The sequence below is a fragment of the Hemitrygon akajei genome, unplaced genomic scaffold (genome assembly GCF_048418815.1).
Source record: "Hemitrygon akajei unplaced genomic scaffold, sHemAka1.3 Scf000130, whole genome shotgun sequence".
In the NCBI taxonomy this organism is placed as follows: Eukaryota; Metazoa; Chordata; class Chondrichthyes; order Myliobatiformes; family Dasyatidae; genus Hemitrygon; species Hemitrygon akajei.
Window position 1 is genome coordinate 1,175,962 of NW_027332016.1, and position 21,217 is coordinate 1,197,178.

At 41.5% G+C, this 21,217-nt stretch overlaps 2 non-coding genes across 2 annotated transcripts; one reads left to right on the top strand and one right to left on the bottom strand.

Annotated features, from left to right (window-relative positions):
• Positions 1 to 3,489: 3,489 nt before the first annotated feature.
• On the bottom strand, positions 3,490 to 3,578 carry trnar-ucg (transfer RNA arginine (anticodon UCG)). The gene is given in 2 exon segments: positions 3,490 to 3,525; positions 3,542 to 3,578. It is a non-coding gene; the product is annotated as a tRNA-Arg (tRNA).
• An 892-nt stretch (positions 3,579 to 4,470) lies between these two features.
• Positions 4,471 to 4,554, top strand: trnas-gcu (transfer RNA serine (anticodon GCU)). Its single transcript has one exon. It is a non-coding gene; the product is annotated as a tRNA-Ser (tRNA).
• Positions 4,555 to 21,217: the final 16,663 nt, after the last annotated feature.

Sequence of the window (21,217 nt, forward strand, 5' to 3'; positions counted from 1 at the left end):
GAGGTGATGTTGCTGTCGGTGGGGGTGATAATTGTTTAGAGCAAAAGGATTGGGGTGGACGAGGGGCTCGGAGACGTAATCAGTAACAGATCTGAGAAGGGAGCTGTGGCTGGGCGTGACTGTGGAAGTGATGGGGTGTGGGGGGGCGGGGGATGTGGATGAGTTCGGAGAGTCTGATTACCGAGGGTCCCGGGAGGGAGCGCCGTGTGTTTGACGGTGGGGATGTCAGAATCAGGTTTAATATCACTGGTGCATATCTAGACATTTGTTGTCTTATGACACTAAGAAAGAAAATACAAAGTTATAAAAGAATAAATTACATTGAGAAATATATATTAGTATTAATTACGTATTTTTCAATCTATACGTCGTTCATAAAGGGAGGGAAATTATGTGGACTTATTATGGACTCATTTTCTATTCAGAAATTTGATGGCGGAGGGTAAGAAACTGTCTGAAATGTTGAATGTGGGTGTTCAGGCACCGTTAAGTCCCCCTTGACTGCAGCAATGAGAAGAGTGCGTGTCCTGGGTGATGGGCATACTTAGTGATCGATGCCCTATCTCTGATCATCGCCTGTCGAAGATGCCTTTGGAGCTGGAGAGGACAATGCCCGACATCAATTTAGCTGAGACTGCAACTTTCTGTAGCCTTTCCGATCCTGCGCAGTGGCCCCCTGAGGAATGGGTGGAGCGTCGGAGGGTTGATCACTGAGAGTTCAGGGAGGAGTAGCAGTTCTGGGAGATTGACTGTCCACCCATCTCGTTAACACAGTGAGGGACGCGGAGCACACAGGCTGCCTGCGAACTGCAATGGACCGACCCTGTGGTTCTTCCGGTACTCGCAGCAGAGCAAAGCACAGGAGGCCAAACGGCCCCTCAAATTAGCGCTGGCAATCTGCATGACCATGGTTAATCCTCCCATGTCTCAGCTCCTCTACTATGCCGGACCCCATCGCCCACAGCTCCTCCATCATTTAAGTATGCACCGTCTCCACTTTAACGAGTGGATGCAGCTACATGAGAGAACAAATGACCCCGTGCCGTGCTCAAGTCTGAAAATTGTTCTGCTCCCTCCCCGGCAAATACCTTTCGCCGAATCCCTCCGGTTTCCATCCTCTGCTGACACTCTGCGATCAGACGCGTCCTGTCGGGTTGTCTCCCAACTGACCCTTCCGGTCCAGCTCTGTTTTAGACAATAAGACCGTAACATATACGAAAAAACTCTAAGCTCTAAGACGCGGATCATCGAGTCTGCTCCGCTCTCTCTCAGCCCAATCTTTTGTCTTCTCGTAACCCTTCATGCCCCGATTAATCAAGTATCTATCAATTTCTACCATATATATATATATCAAATAACCCGGCCTCCACAGATGTCTCCCTAAAAAAAGATCCCGATAATCCATCCCTCCCTCCTACACCAGTTCTTCAGCCACACTTGCACCTGTCAGATCATCCTATCCTTACCTTCACTGGCGAGTGCGCAGGCAGTGGTCTAGATATAACTACCTTGAATGTCTTGTTTGTCTGCTTTCTGTCTAGCTCCATAAAATCTCCCTTCAGTGTCTGCTTATTTCCCCGAGTATGTTACCGGTGGTCAGAAGTATCTCGGCTTCTGGTTACTCACACTCCCCCGTGACAATGCCATGGACCCGATCAGAGTCTTCCCTGACCCTGACGCCTCGGAGAAACATACCGTCCAGGTGTCACTGTCGAGTCGACAGAATCTAGCCTCTGTTCCTCTGACTATTTCATCTTCCATCACCACCGCAGTCCTCTTCATCTCTCTGTTCTTCCATGCTACCAGAGTGCCAGACACCAGATCACTGCGACCACCTGCTCCCCACCCTGGAGCGGATGTGTTTATCAGGAACGCTGGAGATATCCCGGAATTCCCACATCTAACGCACAGAACAACTCCGGAGAGATGTTGCTGACATTAGGTTGCTGCACAAACACTTTTATTTACGCAATAACGAAGACCAAGTTCAAGCAACAGTTCATCAGTGTAAAGAAATGTCCGTTTCTGTCAGTTATTCCATTAATTGATAAACATAATCTCTAAGTTCTTCCCGGAGGCAGTCGCAGTGTTTTCCATCTTGACACTATAGAACTGGCGCTCATTAGAGAACATGGCAGCAGGTAGAACAGGGGTGCCAAACTCATTTTAGTTCACGGGGCGGATTGAGCAAAATGCAGCTTCATGCGGGCTGGATCAGTCGGACGCGTGCAAACGCAGCTTTCGTTGCCTCCGTTTTTTCAGCCTGCACTCATGTGTCTCAGTTTCTGCTATAACTACAGTGTTTCGCTGTGCCAAAGCTTCAGTGGGACAAATCCGGCCCGCGGGCCTTGAGTTTGACATATATGAGGTAGAATAAAACTAGTTTAGAATCCCGGAGTGACAGAGCACGGCAACAGAACCTTCGGCGAACGCAGCTCCTGACATTCACCTCCTACCGATTGCTAAACTCTTCCTCCCTTTTCTTTTTCTTTTTTCATTATATCTCCGGTATCGTCAGAACCACAACACGTTCGATAATGAATCCCATACCACAGTGTAAATTTCCATCGGTCAAGTGACCGACAAAGCCGTAGCTTCCTGTGACATGGAGGAAAAGGAACTGCTAGCGGAAATACTGCCGTCTCGAGGGGAACTGGCGGAATTCGCGCTGAGCACTCCTGAGAACAGATCGGGCCTGGTTCCTGCTCGGATTGAGTGGGCAGCACGGCAAAGAGATTTAGCTGATTGCACTCTACATCGGCACGCCCTTCAACACGCTATGAGCAGACAACATCCACGTGTACAGAGGTCCTAACTTCAACGTTGGGGTTTACCTGTCTCCAGTGAGTTGGTATCCACTTTCTAATGTGTTTACCGGACCAGGTAATGACTCAACTAGCTCCTATTATCATCTATTACCACCTGCTCTCACCAACGCAGAGGTCAGACCGCCAATCTACAACAGCAACCACTTTGACAGTGGGATCGATTGTAACTTTGACACTGATGTTGGCAGATTGGAGGGGAAGTGCATTCACACCGGGTAAGGTTCGATTTGAAGTGAGTATTCCTGATGTCGAGGCGGTGATGCCCCGTCGGCAATTAGTGATGAAGATATCCAGAGCAGGCAGAGAAACAGCGCGCTTTGTCCAAGAATAGGTGGAGGGTTGGAGACAGGAGAATGTACCGTCGGTACTGGGTGGCGAATTCTCGCCGAAAAGGTGGGCTTGGCGACAGAGCTGAATGTGAAATAAACTTACCGTCCCAACAACAGCTCCACCGGAACATCTGAGGAGCTCCAGTGAATTGATTATGAAAGTGTTTGCAGAAATACCTCACAGACTAGACGTATAATGTGATGCGTATAACAATGACGTGGCATTACATTTTCCACTGAGGTGGTATACTTCGATTAGTCCCCACGCGGAACTGGGACATGCTGCAGAGAGTGAGAGACAGAATGGAACCAAAATCACCAATTTAGTAAAACGACCGAGACAGGACTCGAACCTGCAATCTTCTGATGACTTCGATTCAAGCACCGAAGTCAGACGCCTTATCCATTAGGCCACACGGCCGCATTCTGTGGGAAATTCCAATGGAAAAAATGGGGAACATGCTGACTGCTGCAAGGAGTTTCCACGTGTAGAATTGTTTCCTGAACGAGCTAAAAGTACTGGTATGCAGTGTTGTTATCCCAGGTGAACATTCGATCATTGTTCTTAATATCTCTCCATTCATTGCTGCTTTAGGCTGTCCGTTTAAATTCAATATTCTCTTTCTGTCACACAGAAAGGAATTGTAAAATGCCCACACCACTGTCTTTTACGGCCGCGTTATATTCTGTGATGGAATAATTGAATATGGTCCACCACATTTAATACATTATTGATAGAGTGAACTCGATTACTTTTTAGATATTTCAGCCGTTGGTTTGGTAATCCAGAACCGAAAAGTGTTTGTGTCGTGTAAGCATTGGGGTGTTCGGATCTGCGGCTGCGCACAGCCGGAGGTGCCCTTCAGCGTGTCTGTAATACAGTATCTATCGAGTTATTGCATTTGCCCAATACACGGAAAGTCGTCATTCTAGACAGAGCCAGGTGGCAAATTCTCTTAATATCTGTTCACTTGAAAACGAGCAATATGACAACAAAACTACTGAAATATTATTTAATTCAACATAAATTTATCTCATTGTACAACAGAAAACAGTCACGGGTTCTCCGAGTGGCGGAGCACTGAATGAAGCCTTTTGCCACAGCATTTCCATAGCGCCGAAGGTGCCTGCATTAGCTATTTCCAAGTTTCCTGTGGTTGGCACAAATCTCTCTACATTTTCCTTATCCATGTCCATGAACTCTGGTCATCACAGCGAGCAAAGGAAATCGACATAGAATCTGAAAACAAATGTGTGAATCAGAAGCAGAGTCTGTAATTGCTCTGAAGAGTTTCAGAAGCTCCAATCACAAGAGCAAGAAGTGGCCGAGCGGTTAAGGCAATTGACTGCTAATCCATTGTGCACTGCACGCGTGGGTTCGACTCCCATCTTCGTCGCGCCATGTTTATCTGGGAGACCATCTTTGAAGCAATCACTCCCGAGCCTCCGCCTTTTGTCCCAGGGACGCCAGTCAGGTTGGTATGTGAGTCATTAAAAACAATATTCACCATTAGTTCGTCACCGAACTTGGCCACAATGCCACAAGACATAGAAACAGATTATACTATTCGGCTCATCGATGTTTCTCCGCCATTCCATCATGATTGATACATTATCCCTCTCAACTCAATTCTCCAAGCGTTTTCTCGTCACCTTTGACAACCTTACTAATCAAGAACCTGTCACCTTCCGCTTTAAATAAACCCAATAGGATGGGCTCCACAACGAGCGATGACAATGAATTCCACAGATGCTTTATTTCCGCTGCAGAATGTCCTCCTCATCCCTGTTCTAAAGGGACGTTCCTATCTGTGTCTGTGCCCTTAGCACTGAAACTGAACGGATTGTCACATGAAGAGAGTCTATTTTCACTGGATCTCTATTCACCGGATCTCAGCAGAATTAGGGGTGACCTCGTTGAAATCAATCGAAGGCAAGGGATTGGGAGGCCTGGAAGAGTTCGATCAGCCCATGATTTAATTTATTTCTCCCGTTCTTATGTCTTTGACACCTCCTCAACTCCCGTTTGCCTATTTCGTCCAGGAGCTTCGCTTGGCTCCCTTATTTTATATTCTGCAACTGCGCTGGGCCGCTGTTCCTTCACACTATGTTAAGGTAACCGATCAGAAATTTTTAAATTTCGCTTTTTAAGATTTTGCCTGACCCGCCGGATGATTCGGGTATTCTGGACTTTAGTGCTGATAACATCCGATTTCCAAGGGAGAATAATAATAATATAATATAATAATATAAACATTAGTTGTTGTTGGTCCCCCGTCCCCCCCGGGGATTACTCTAAGCCACTGCAGCATTATTCTAAATACATTGATGCTCATTGTTCCAGAGCGGAGTATCGCATGAAACTTATGTGGTCTGATCCCCATCGTGCATCTCTGTGTTTTCTCAACCCCCTCTTCAATCAGGGCATGGAAGCAAACCCTGGTTCACGAAACTGCACACAGACCCTTATTTCAAATTTCCGAACTCCCGACGGTTCGGATACTAACTCACAAGTGCTGTCTGCCGCTCTCGCCTGAATCTCACCGGCGATCCACTTCAAGCATCGCCTGTAAACCTGCAGCAATTTCGTGAATTTAAATATTTTACACTGTTGAAATGGAATAACACCAAGGACCCCGAAAAGGCTCCGAGCCCGCTGCAGTATCCGAGTTTACTCTGAGAACGGCTTTGCATTGAAGTCAAAACTGCCTGCCATGATTTCACAACATGAATCCATCTCCTCCATCTTCACCGTACATCCGTTTTAATTGCGAGCTCAGTTTCAGCCGAGGCAACTGATTAAACTGCAAGGGCACTTCTGACCGAGCGGAGAGTTTTCTCAGCAGTCCGCACCGCACTGACTAATACACCGGCATCACAACGCTGTCGGTAACAGAACGAGTCCAAAGACCACTCACACAGAACTGCAAAAGTTGGTTCACCTGTGTTCTTACCAAGAACACCAATAACGGCAATGAGCATGTAATATATCTTTCTCACACGGGAAAATGTTTCACGTATTCTATGTGAGATTCAGTCTGTCTTCCAGCTGCCCGCGATCTCGCTGAAGAAACACTGAGCTGATGAATCTCCCCGGTCATTCGTTTACACTTGCTCCAGCACACTGAATATTCAATACTACACAAGACTGACGTGTCTTCCAACAGCTGGGGTAAAAATAAACATGATGTAATTCAAGTAAAATTCCAGTTGTAATCATGTATGGATAGCTTGACACGAAATTGCAAAATCTCAAAGGCGAAGAAATGACGATGCGAGAATTCAGTGAATGTTGTTGCGAAACACTCTCAGTCTCACCTCTCGGTTTCATGATTACTATCTTTGATCTTGTCCATTCCTAAGCTCCACGGAATTTTTCATCATAGATCAATGACCTCCTGCTATTGGGAAGCTCAGTTTCACGCTGGAAATTATCTCAGTTATAGATCCTGCAATAGAAATATTTTAAAATAATATGATGTTTGTAAGTTAATATAGTGAAGAGTTTTAAACTAATATAGCATCCAGACCTACAAAGGCACTGAACGTATTGAACCCGTTAATTAAATTAATTGCAGCCTACACAAAATGCTGGAAGGCCTCAACAGGTCAGCAACTGGGCATGAATAAGCAGTCGATATTTCTGGTCGCGTCTCTTCTTCAGAAGAATTGAGGGTTCGTCGATCACCTGAGCTCCAGCCACAAAATAAAGCACAATTTCCCAGTGACTAACTTCCTCAATTCCTGTCTCTATTCCCGGTCCGATATGTCGGCCCATGACCGCCTTTTCAGCAGTGGAAGCTCTCTGGCAGGACGAGTAACGTTAAGACCACACAATGTAGGGGCAGAATTAGGCTACTTGGCCCATCAATCTTGCTCCGCCATTCCATCATGACTGATCCTTTTTACCCCTCCGCAACCCCAATTCCCTGGCCTTCTCCCGGTAATCTTTGAAGCCGGTTTCGATCAGTAAATTATCAATCTTGATGTAGTTGTGCATTAAATTGTCTGAACTGGATTGCACGTAAGAAAAACCGTTCACTGTGTCTAGAGAGACTTGTTACCACGTTCGGATATCGCCCAAGTGCGGAGTGAGAGACACTGAAGCAGGTCAATATTCCACAGACTTTAATATGAACAGCGTTAAAGGGAAAATATTTTCATTTTTAGAATCTTTTTATTCATACATAATCTTCCACAACTATAGAGTAATACAAAATATCAACAAATCAATATGTATACAATTAATAGAGCTGAAAAAAAACTAATCATAATTTATAAAAATGAAATATATATATATATATATATATATGTATAGAAAAAAGAAGGGAAAAACAAACCTGATCTAACTGTGAAAAAAAAACTACGAAAAAAACCATTAGGAATCAGTATGCAACCTACGGAAGCAGTACGTTTAACCACCATCTAAAAATATAGAAAAAAATGTGAGTTGGCGTTTAAAGGGAAAATAAACAATACACGCTGGGCTAAAGAGGGCCGTTATCTAAATTTCTCAAAAGGAGTTGATTTGTAAGTCCAATATCTCAGGGAAGGCCAATGCAAAACGGCAGCGAAACGTTGCTATGCTCTGTCCAAGTCTGGACAGGGACAACGATGGCAAGTATGATGTTAAATACAATGACGAATAAGTAATATTTAGCTGACACGTGCAAATTCGCAATCGCAATTGTCCTAACTGCACTGCCGAATCCGTGGTTTTGACAGGACTATGTAGTAGCAAGTGATTCCGTCGTCAGTTCAAGAAAGAAACTGATCAGTTTGCCAGACGACCATTGAAGGGAAGACGAGGGTCAGTTTTGAGGTATGTGGCGATTACCTTCCACGGATGAGTAGGGCTGGTATATTCATAATGAGTGATCAGGCTCTCTAGAGGGCTGATGTAGACAAAAAACTAGGAAATTGAAGTTCAAACATCATTGGAGGCAGTCAGGCAGATTGATAACGTAGTGTTCAATACATCCCGAATACCTGCCTTCGCTGACTGGAAAAATAATGATGGAATAGTATATAATATTGGTCTGACTAGAGTACCATAGCGAAATGTGTTGAATTTCTCCGGTTAAATCTGATAGAAGAGACTGACACAGCAGTTTAGTTGCATACCTGCCGACCTCGGCTACTGCACTTTCAGTGTTCACAATGATGTCTCCAGTGCATTGGCGAACAAACATAGCCACAGGGTTCAGGTACTCGGACTGTGGAATACTTGTGCGCGGCTAACGTTATTTCACCACACATGAATGTTTCATCCACTGATATTGTAACTACTTTTCTATGTTTCTGTCCTTCTCTAACGCCATCGTGAGGAGGAAAATAAACTAGGAGACGGCGTTATTTCGTCGAGCACCATCGCTCCAGCAGGTCTATGGATTATTCTTGTGCCATCGGTGAGGATAAACTCAAGACGTAGGAGCAACAATCTGATGTCATGAATGTCGGTTAAAAACATCCCTCCTCCTCCTCTCTACTTCTATTCACCGCTCTGTCCTCATGTTTATTCCCACGCGTCTATCACCTCACACGTCGTCCCCGTCCTGCTCCGTCTTCCCTGTGCTCCACTGTCCTCACTTACCAGATTGCTTCCGCTCCAGCGATTTGTCTTTTATACGCATTTCGCTTCTTCTTTTCCCTCCCTACGCCATTTATTCTGGCGTCTCCCCGCTTACTTGCCAGACGTGAAGAAAGGTCTCGGGTCGATGATGGAATAATCGTCAACTGTTTATTCATGTCCACAGATGCCGCCTGACCTACTGAGTTTCTCCAGCGTTTAGTGTGTTTCTTTGGATTACATCATGTGCGGAATTTCACATGTTTAAAATATTAAAATATATGTATTTTGAAACGGTGAAATGGATGGAGACGCACGAATTAGAGAATTATTCACAAATGCTTCACACTACATGTGATTTCGCAGAATGACTTGTCGGGGAAAATGTGAAAGGAAGAAAATGTGGCAGGAATAAATTTCAGCGCAAAAATAACCAAAATACCGTGGCAGGCAAAAATTGGGGCACCCCTAGTCAAAATGTCTGTCACTGTGAACAGCTAAGCGAGTAAAAGATGACCTGATATCCAAAAGTCAAAGATTTAAAGATGACACGTTTCTTTAATATTTTAAGCAAGATTACTTTTTATTTTTTTATTTCCATCTTTTAGAGCTTCAAAATGACAAATTTTAGCGGTGTGCTACACACAGCGCTGGATTAACGACACGCAGTCGGTGAGTTGCAGTTGCAAAAGAAATTTATTCAAACTTCTCGGCCTTGCTTTAAAGCCTTCATGTTCTCTCCCTGCCCGTGCGCATATTCAGGGACCTGTCCCGCGCGCGGGCTTTTCCCCTTGCTGGTGAAGAAGGCCTGGCGCCCTTTTTGGGTCCGGCCTCAATGCCGGCGCGCCACTTTGTGAGCCGGTTCGAGTGCGCTGGTAAGTGGGTCGCCACATAATCCCCCACCCCCTCAGAACTGGCGATACACCCCCCAGTGTTCTCAGTCTGGGAGGTCTGCCTCTGCGCCGCGGTGCCTGAACCTCGACCGGCTGCGCCAAATACATTTGAGCCGGTTTGAGTCGGTCCACTGTGAAAACCGCCTCTCTCCCCCAATGCCCAGCACGAACGTAGACCCGTTGTTTCTGATCACCGTGAACGGCCCCTCGTAGGGCCGTTGTAGCGGTGTCCGGTGTCCGGTGTCCGCCCCGTCATACAAACACAAACTTACAGTCTGCATGTCTTTGGGTACGCAGGTCGGGTTCTGCCCATGCTGTGAAGTGGGTATGGGGGCCAAGTTACCGAGCCTCTCACGTAGCCTGTCCAGGACTGCTGCGGGTTCTTCCTCTTGCACCCTTGGGGCTGGTATGAACTCTGGTATGAACTCTGATGTAGTCTCTGCATTATGCACTTTGTCCCGATGAGATTCTGCAGATGTCGGATATGCAGAGTAACATACACAAAATGTTGGAGGAAGACAGGAGGTCAGGTAGCTTCTATAAAGGGGGATAAAGCAAAACAGAGATTTCCTGCCGAGACCCTTCATCGGGACTGGAAGTGGGGAGAAGCCGGAATAAGATGGTGCGGGGAGTGGAAAGAGTCCAAGCTGGTAGATGATCGGTGAAGCCAGATAAGAGTGAAAGTGTGTGTTGTTGTTTGAATTTCCTGTATCTGCATATTTCCTTGTGTTGGCTCTGAAAAGAAGGAATCTGATAGGATAGGAGAGCGGATAATGGGAAAAAAATTGAAGTAAAAGAGGAACCAGAGGGAGACGATCAGCAGTGGAGAAGACAGAAGTGGGAGACAGAATGGAGGAAACGGGCGTGTGGGTTGAAGAAAGGAAAAGGTGGAGATAAGGTCAAAGATATCGATGTTGATGCCATCGGGTTGTAAACTACCCGGATGTAATATGAGGTGTTGCTCCTCCAATCTGAGAGTGCACTCACCGTGTTAGTTAAACAATGAACCGGAAGGGGGAGTGGATTAATAATTTTCCCCTGGGATCCCTAGTAACCCAATCCTCTCTGACCTTAAACCAGTGCCGTCTGGTTGTTGTTTTCACAAAAGTGTGGAAAAGGATAGCAAACATTCCGCATTTCTCCAGGACTCAGTCTTTCCAGTAACGGCACTAATCTCGTAAATCTCTGCACTCATTCCAGCTTGACGGCCTCACTCCGAAAGCAGAACGACCAAAACTGAATACAATAACCCAGGCGTGGATACCCTAACAATAACCTAACCCTAATGCAACCTCAATAGCCTCTTCTTCAGACCATAGACCATGAGATATGAGACAGAGGCTGCTCACACATTCGAGTCTGCACTGCCATTCCCTTGTATCCAATTGATTATCCCTCTCTACCCCATTCTCCTGCCTTCTCCACATAATCTTTGAACATCCATTTAAAATACACTCAATGACTTGGCCTCTACTCCGTCCGTGGTAATGAATTCCAAAGATTTCCCACTCCCTGACTACAGAAATTCCTCCTCATCTCTGCACTCAGTGGATGACCTGTGTATTGAGCCGGTGGCCTCTGGTCCCAGGCTCACAGTGTGTGGGGTGAATCTTCTTCACAGCCACTCTGTCGAGGCCTTTCAATATTTAATAGGTTTCAATGAGATCCCTCTCTTTGTTCCAGACCAGCGTGTACAGGGTCAAAGTCATCTAACGCCTCTCTTACGTTAACCCTTTCATTCCTGGAATCACTCTCATGAGCCTTCTCCGGAACCGCTCCAGTACAAGCACATCTTTTTCTCAGATAGGAGGTTGGAAACTGCTCACAATACACCAAGAGAGATCTGATCAGCGCGTTATAAAGCGACAGTATCACATCCTTGCTCTTATCTGCTAACATTACAGTTGTCATCCTTAATCACTCAATCTGCAAGCAAACCTATAGGGACTTCTACTTAAGGACTCCCAAATACCTACGCACCTCTGTTTTTTTTTAAATTTTCTCCCATTTACTTTTTTTCTACACCCTTATTCCTTCTACTATTTGTACATGACCGTACACTTGAATACACTGTAATTCATCTGCTACTTCGTTGCCTGTTCTTCAAACCTATCAAAGTCCGTCTGCAGACTTCCGCTTTGCTCGAAAGTCCCTTTCCCATACCTATCTTTGTATCAACTGCAAAGCTCTTCACCAAGGTATCAATTCCTTCATCCATATCATTCAGATTTAAAATGAAAAGATGCGGTATCAATACCCACCGCTATGGAACACCATTAGTTACCGACAGCAAAACAGAATTGCGCACATTATTCTGACTCTTTCTCCCTTGTCAGTCAGACAATCGTCGATCCATACAAGTATCTTTCCCGTAATTCCATGGACTGGGATCTTGTTAAGCAGCCTCACCTGCAGCACCTTAGAAACATAGAAAACCTGCAACACAATACAGGCCCTTCGGCCCACAAAGTTGTATCGAACATGTCCTTACCCTAGAGCTACCTAGGCTTACCCATAGCCCTCGATTTTTCTAAGCTCCATGTACCTATCCCGGAGACTCTTAGAAGACCCTATCGTTTCCGCTTCAACCACCGACGCCCATTCCACGCACTCACTACTCTCTGCCTAAAAAAAAACTTACTCCTGATATCTCCTCCGATCAATGCCTCTCATCATCCTGTACACCTCCATCAGGTGTCCTCTCATCCTCCGTCACTCCAAGGAGAAAAGTCCGACTTCACTCAACGTATTCTCATAAGACATGCTCCCCACTCCAGGGAACATCGTTGCTTATACTCTCTGCACACTTTCTGTGGTTTTCATATCCTTCCTCCAGAGTGGTGATCAGAATTTAGCAAACTACTCCAAGTGGAGACTGATCAGGGTCCATAATAGCTGCAGCATTACCTCTCGGCTCCGAAACTCATTCCCACGGAAGTCCAAAGCACCGTACGCCTCCTTAACCACAGAGTCAACCTGCGTAGCAGCTTTCAGTGTCCAATGGACTCGGACCCCAAGACCCCTCTGATCGTCCACACTGCCAAGAATCTTACCATTAATCCTTCATTCTGCCATCATATTTGACCTAACAAAATGAACCACCTCACACTTATTTGAGTTGAACGCCATCTGCCAGCTCTCAGCCCAGTTTTCTTCCTATCAATATATCGCTGTAACCTCTGACAACCCTCCACATTATCGACAACACCCCCCAATCTTTGTGCCATCAGCAAATTTACTAACCATTCCTCCCGTTCCTCATTCACGTCATTTATAAATATCACGAAAAGCAGGGTTCCCAGAACAGATCCCGAAGGCACACCACTGGTCAACGAACTCCACGCAGAATATGACCTGTCTATAACCACGCTTTTTCTTCTGTGGGCAAGCCAGTTCTGGATGCACAAAGCAATGTCCTCTTCTATTCCATGCTTCTTTACTATCTCAATGAGCCTTGCATTGGGTACCTTGTTAAAGGTCATCTGAAAATCGAAACAAAGAACATCCTCTGCCTCTGCTTTATCTATCCCGACTGTTATTTCCTGAAGAATTTCCAAGAGATTTGTCAGACAAGATTTCCTCGAAAGGATTCCTGCTGGCTTTGGCCTACTTCATCATGTGTCCCCAATTACAGTATCCAAAAAAACTCACCGTTATTACACTCGAATACCTTCCTGGCCACTGAGATCAGACTAGCTGTCATATAAGATTATTTCCTCTGCCTCCTTCACTTCTTAAAGTGTGCAGTGACATTTGCAACTTTCTAGTCGGCCAGAACCATTGCAAAATCTATTCATTCTTGATAGAAATTACTCATTACATTAAGAGGAAGCTAAGGAGAACCTTCTTCATTCTGAGGGAGGGAGGATGCGCAACGAGCTGCCAGAGCAAGTGGCAGGGACGATTTCAATATTTAAAAGACGTTTACTTAGGTCCACGGATGAAATGGACATAGAGGGGTATTTCTGTACCCTGGGGCGGGGTTCACCTTCTGGTCCAGGAGCCTTATCTACCTTCAGGCCTTTTAGCTTCCAAAACACCTTCTTTCCTTGGTAAAAACATTTATCCTCACTTCTGCCCCAGATACTCCTGAATTTTTGGCATTTATGTAATAAATTCAATGACATAATTATAGTGGGTGACTCAATCTGCAGGACAATTTGGAGAGTCAGAATGTGTCAGATTGCAAGAGAGTGGATGCTTTCAATATGGTGTTTTAGAGCAGCTGATGGTTGAGCCTAATCGGGAACTTCTATCTTACATTGGGTGTTGTGTAACGACCTAGATCTTATTCGGGACCATTAAAAGGCAGTGATCATAATATAATTGAATTCCTGCTCCGCCTCACGTTTATGGACATGTAAGACAAAGTCGCTTCTTGACCACCCTTTTCCGTTTTAAACTTTGAAATTTCAATTTTATTCAGTCAGATCTGTAGAGGAACAGTTATAATTATGGATGTTCTCAGAAGCGCCAAAAGAAATCCGGATCTAGGCAATGGGAAGCACAAAAAAGCTGACAAATTCTCGGAGGAATCCCCCTGGGTAAAGTGACTAGAATCTCAAATCAGCAATATCGGCATTGAGAAAACTCATTTAACAGAGGAATTCGAAGGAAAAGTTGACTCTCTGAGCCTTGATCTTAAAGAAGTTAGTGGAAATGCTGCTGACCTTTCTTCTCGTTTGGAAAAAAGTCCAACAATGGATCGTCGATCTCGAAGCTCGATCACGTCGGAATAATATCGGAATTGTTGGATTAAAAGAGAAATCAGTATCGGCCGACACACTGGATTTTTTTCGCAAAAATGTTTCAGTCTTTATTTCCGGAGGTTTGTTTACAGCCTTCAGATATCGAAATGGCTCACAGAATCGGCACTTAGATACATCTTATGGAAATGCTTGTTTGATGAACTTCAATAACAAAGAATAAATTGCAAAAAAAATAAGTAAATTAAATTTTTGGATCAAGATAAAAACAGACATATTGTTGTGTGTTTTCTCCTATTCAGAGACAAAGACCGTATTATTAAGCTTGCGAGGGGAAAAAAAGACTATTTCAGTATCAGGATTCAGACATTCGCCTTTTTGAAGATTTTCCACGTGAAATGGTTAAGAGGCGTACTGGATTTGCATCGGTTATGACATTAGCGTATGATAAAAAAGCTCTTTCCACTGCTTCAGTATCCAGCGAAATTTAGTTTTTTTTTTGTCAAAATGTCTGGCTTTCATATTTTTGATGATCCAGTCGAAGCATTGAGTTTTATTAATTCTTTATCCGACGCATCGGATGACGAGTCTGAAACCTGAAGCTTGAATGATTTATACTGGCTTGATTGTCTCGGGTGTAAAGAGTGATGAGATTGGAAGATCTGATGGCTACAGAAGTTGTTACCCCAAAATACATTTTTATCTCTGAAACAGACTGGTTTGGACGGCTTCAATTTCAGAAGACATAGAGGGAGAACTGTTGATAGACTGTAATAAGTTTGAACCATTTAGAATTTTTTTTCTGCAGATTTAAATTAATTAATTGTTTTTTTGTATCGTATGCTTTTGTAAGGAACTTTTCAGTAATTATTTGGATTCCCTTATGTTCTAAAGATAGATCGGACAATTTAAAGTTGGCGATAGTTTTTCTTTTGTGCAAATATTTAAAGAATTGTTTTAGATGTGTTTTTCATCCCTCATCTAATTTTGTGAAGGTTACTTTCAAATTGAAGGTCGTTTGCTTCACAAGAAAAACACTTTCCGTCCAAGTGAATTCTATTGAGATATATGTCGACTGTAATGAGTTTTATGTTCGGTAGAGGGAGACAGAGAAGTTTCTTTTGTTTTTTCACTTTGGGAGGCGGTGCTTGGATTTGCATCTATGCTTTTCTTGGTGCTGGCGTCGATTGATATTGACTTGTTTCTTGGCTTTGTAGTTTGGGTGGGATTTTTTTTCCCCCGTTATGGAATACCGGAGCATACGCCAATTATTTTTATCGTTGTTCATCTCCGCCATTTTCGACTACCCTATCCTGACATGCGTCTATTGTATTTATATGTAAAGATCCATGATGATATCTAAACAGGTAAATGCTTTAAGTTGGAATGTCCGCGGTTGGAATCATCCTATTAAGCGTAAGAAAACGTTGAAAGTTATTAACCGTTTCCAGCCTGACATAATCTTTGCTCAAGAGACGCATATCAGGTTATGTGATAAAAAGCGATTTTTTAAATATTAGAGGGTCCTCAGTTTCACGCAAAATCCCAGAGTAAAACTAGAGGTGTTTCTATTTTTATTGATTCCAATATTCCTTTTAATCAAGAGGATATTATAGCTGATATTAATGTTAAACTTTTGATTGTTAAAGGAATAATTTGTAATAGGAATATTACTTTGTTAATATTTATGGACCAAATGTTCATGATCGCTGATTTTTAAAACAGTTTTTGCTCTATTACCTGATTTAAATCAATATATGTTATTAATGGGCAGTGATTTTAGTACTTGTCTAAATCTTTTAATGGATAAGTCATCATCCAAGTATCAACTCCTTAATCGTTCTGCGTCACTTATTCCTTTTTAATTGATTACGGTTTAATTGAGATCTGGAGGCATATGCACCCTAGTGATAGAGAATATTCTTTTTCCTCACATTTTTATAATAAATATTCGAGAATCGACTATTTTATAGTTGACCCTCGAATTTTATTCAATGTTTAGAAATGTGAGTATGATGCGATTGCTATTTCTGATCATGCTCCTTTAAACTTAATATTTGAACTGAAATTTGTTGTTTCTACCAGACCATTTTGTCGTTTTCCAGAACATTTATTACAAAGTTCGGAATTTGTTGAGTTTATCGAAGCTCAGATAAAAGAGCTTTTTCTCTTTAATAATATAGGAAAAGTCTCTAAGTTAGTAATTTGGGATACATTAGAAGCTTATCTACACGGTCAAATTATTTCGTATATAGCTAAACCGAAGAAACAAGCAAGAATGGAATTAGATAAAATCTCTAAACAAATTAAAGAATTAGATAACATCAATGCTATCTCTCCAAATGTTGTTTCATTTTAAAAAAGAGTAGAATTACAATCTCAGTATAATTTATTACTAATATATCCTATTGAAGGATATTTGCTTAAATTGAAAAGTCAATTTTATATTTTTAGAGATAAAAATAATAAGCTCTGAGCTTCTCAATTCAGAACAGCTAGAGCTGAAAGACAAGTCCTAAAGATCCGTAAAAATAATAGAGATATAGTAAGTAATCATGAGGACATTAAGATTTCAAGATTTTTTACTCTGAACTTTATAGATCTCAATTTTCTGCAGATTCCTCCAAAATGAAGGCATTTTTTTTACATAAGATTAAATTTCCAAAAAAATTCTCCTGAAGGTCAACAGATGCTTGATGCTCCAATTACCGAGCATGCAATTCAGAAAGCTATTTTCTCAATGCAATCTGGTAAAGCTCCTGGACTTGATGGTTATTCAGTGTGATTTTACCAAAAAAATTGAAAAATTACATTCTCCGTACCTTTTGGAAATATTTCATGAATACTTTGAGAAGGGTAATTTACCTTCTTCTTTTTATGAAGCATCTATTTCCTTAATTCTTAAAAAAGAGAAAGATCCTGTTGAATGTTCATCATATAGACCTATTTCGCCATTAAATGTGGATGCAAAAATTCTCTCTAAAATAATGTCTAATCGCTGGAAATATTTGACTAAAATAATTTCTATGGATCAAACGGGCTTTATTAAAGTCCGTTATTCTTTCTGTAACATTCGGAGATCGATGAACATTATATATTTATCGTTATCGAAGCAACCTCAATGCGTTATCTCTCTCGATGCTGAAAATGGATTTGATAGAGTTCTGTGGCCATTTCCAAAGTATTAGAAAAATTTGGTTTTGGTAATAATTTCAATAGATGGATTCAAATGATTTATAAGAATCCTATTGCCACGGTCATTACTAATAAATGCAGGTCTTCTCTTTTCTCCCTTTCTCGTGGCATTAGACAGGGATGTCCATTAAATCCTTCATTATTTATTCTTGTATTGGAGCCTTTAGCTATAATATTACGAGAAGCTAACACATTCGTGGTATCTCTATGAATGGAACCATGCATAAGATTTCTCTTTATACAGATGATCTTTCGTTTTTTTTTCATTTCGAATCTTGAGGAATCAATTCCTAATCTTTTGGAAACACTTAAAGATTTTGGGAAATATTAAGGATATAAACTTAACTTGAATAAAAGTGAATTGTTCCCGTTAAATGTCCATGTTAGTATATATAATGATATTCCTTTTAGACTTGTTAATACATTTAGATATTTAGGTATTATAACTACTAAAAATATAAAGATCTCTATAAAGCGAATATAGTTCCTTCAATGGACTCCATGAAACAACAATTTTCTAGATGGAATCCACTTAGTATTCTTAAATAGGTCGTATTCATGCTGTGAAAATGATTATTTTACCTAGATTTTTATATATTTTCCAAAATATACCTATCTTTTTAACTGAGAAAAATCGATCAATTTGACTCTATTATTTCTTCTTTTATTTGGAACAATAATAGACTAAGAATTAATAAGTATCATTTACAAAAAAAAATTGAAAAGATGGTGGACTTGCACTTCCTAATTTAAGACTGTATTATTGGGCTGTGAATATTAGACAATTATGGTTTTGCTTATATTGGCTTGATAAGAACCAAAAACCATTATGTGCTGATTTGGAATTAAAAGCTGTTAAACAATTCCATTTAACTTCAATTTCAGGAGCTCCATTACATTTACAGATCTCTAAAATTCCAAATTTAGATCTTTATCCGGTTATTAAACAATCCCTACGGATCTGGGATCAGTTTCGTATTTTTTTTTTAAATTTTAAACAATTTACGTTGTCTAGTTTTATATCGAAACTTTTCATTTAAATCTTCAACAACTGACCCCATTTTACTTCTATTGAAAAATAAAGGAATCCATTCTTTTACACATTTATTTTGTGATGGTCGATTGATGACGTTTGAGCAGTTAATTAATAAATATTCTCTCGCTCATACACATTTTTTGCAATATTTTCAGGTTAAACATTTATTACAGCAATATTTACATAAGTTTCCATATTTACAAGAATCTGATTTGTTGGATATCATTTTGAAATTGAATCCCTTAGTGAAAGGTTCCATTGGCAGAATTTATAATTTATTTTGGTTACAAAAAGAGAACCTATCACTAAAGGTTAAACAAGATTAGGGGTGACTACTTAATATGACCTTTGTTAATGAAGATTGCCTTCGAGTTTTGAAACACGTAGATTCTTCTTCTGTATGTGCCAACCATTGTTTAATTAATTTTAAAATTGTTCACCGTTATAATTTAACACATAACACAGGAGAGACTAAAATATTTCCTAATATAGACAACTATTGCGATAGATGTAAAACTGAAGTAGCTACTTTGTCACATATGTTCTGATCATGTTTTTCATTAAAATCGTTTTAGAAATCTTTATTCTCCACAATTCCTAAAGCTTTGAAATTAATTTACAACCTATTAGATTGACTGTTCTATTAGGAATTGTTCTGCATCATATTCAGGGTATCTCTTCCTCAGATCAACATGTAATTGCATTTGTTACACTACTGGTAAGAAGGGCTATTTTATTTAAACGGAACGATATTTCTACCCCTACATTAATTGAATGGTTTTCTCAAGTAATGTTATGTCTTAGACTGGAAAACAAATTTGAAGTAGAACTTTAGATCCTCGATTTGATTTTGAGAGAAGATGGGGCTCTTTTGCCAATTATTATCATTTAATTTGAATTAAGTTATATGGTTTCCTTCCAATTTTTTTTTATTTAAATAGGAACTGGCGGTTGATGACTTTTTTTTAAATATTTAGATGATGTTCAAACGTATTGCTCCGGGGGGGGGGGGGTGATTCCTAATGTTTTTTTTCCCTGTGTGTGTGTGTGTGTGTGTGTGTGTGTGTGTGTGTGTGTGTGTGTGTGTGTGTGTGTATCAATTTTTATATTTTAAAGTCAGTTTATTTCTTCGGCGTTATTAATTGTATACATATTAATCTGCTGAAGTTTTGTATCACTTGATAGCTGTTACAGATTTCGCAACAAAAAAAATTCTAAAAATGAAAATGAAGACTGTCCTGATGTTCCGATTAGATGAGTATCGATTTCAGTGAATTCTGTGTAAATACTGCTAATATACGATTATCGGTGGCCAAGAAATGACAGATCGTACAACAGCATAAAGTTACAAAGTACGAATATTTAACAATCTTCAACTTTTTCAAACAGTTAACATGAATGAAAAGAACACGAAAAAAGTGTCAATTAGAGTTAAACTCCTTCTACAGAAGAGACAGAAACGCTGAGTGCGTTTAGGATGTTAAGGACTGAGTTGCAGTGAGTAGGGAGGGAGGTCAAATGTATATTTTATTTTCAAGAATATTTACTGGGTATAACAGTGAGAATAACCTCACACGCTTGTTTGAACTTTATTGTGACTATCCCTGCAATACTGAGTGCAATTATATTCCCTTTACACACGTAGGTTATTTGTGCAAGAAATAAAAATCTGGAGCACTTCAAGCAACAGACAGAAACGATGGAGGATCTCAGCACGCCAGACAGCTTCTATGGAAAAGAGGAAATCGTCGATGATTCATGCCAAATCTCTTCATCGGAATTGATAAAAGGAGAATAAGTCAGAGCATGAAGATGTGGGTGGGGGGGGGGGGGCGCGGATGTGGAGGGGACGAACCAGTGCAAAGTGGTCAACAGGCCGGTAGGTGGAGCAGTTTGGCAAATGTAGTCTATAGACCTCGCCTCTTTGCTCACTGCCTGCCTCAAAACATCTCCTCAGATCCCAGACACACCGTGCGAGAAAAGGGAAGGTGAGTCCGGCTAGGACCAACAACAGCAACTCGCTGAGCTCTGACATGCAGTTGGAGTGGCACCAATAGTAGAGGAGAGGCTGCCCATGGGGGCACCTTTCCAACAACCTGTGCGCCCTGCTCTTACCGGCTGAGGCGCCTGTCGGTCAATTTAGAATTGACATGATAATTAGTTAATATGAATGTCAGTCATGGAGAAGGGCCTTGGACACGGAATTCCGATTATTGATAATGTGCTACCAGTCATAGTACAGACTGTGAAGCCAGTGGATATATGTCGGAAACAGAGATCTCTAACGGAAGATGCTTTACAAACTTGTAATCTTTATAACCGATGTCGTCAATTGTACTGCCCAATCATCTAGACCTACTGTGGAAATTTACATCAAAGTGGAAGCGCAGAGGAGTATTTTGTTATAACTCGTGTTACGTTGGAAGCTATGAACGAAGCTGTGATGTGTGGAGTATCTGTATCCCAGTCTACTTGTGAAGGCACTTAATGGAATTCAAATATGGCAGTGAACTGCGAAAACCCCGTTTTCGCAGTTGTCAACATTTTAAGAAGTTTATTTCAGATTTGTTCTTTTATTCCCGATATTGTATGTATTCAGGAATCCTGTTTGTCACCACGAGATGTAATGATCATTATCGTTCTGGAACTGCTGTAGATTTA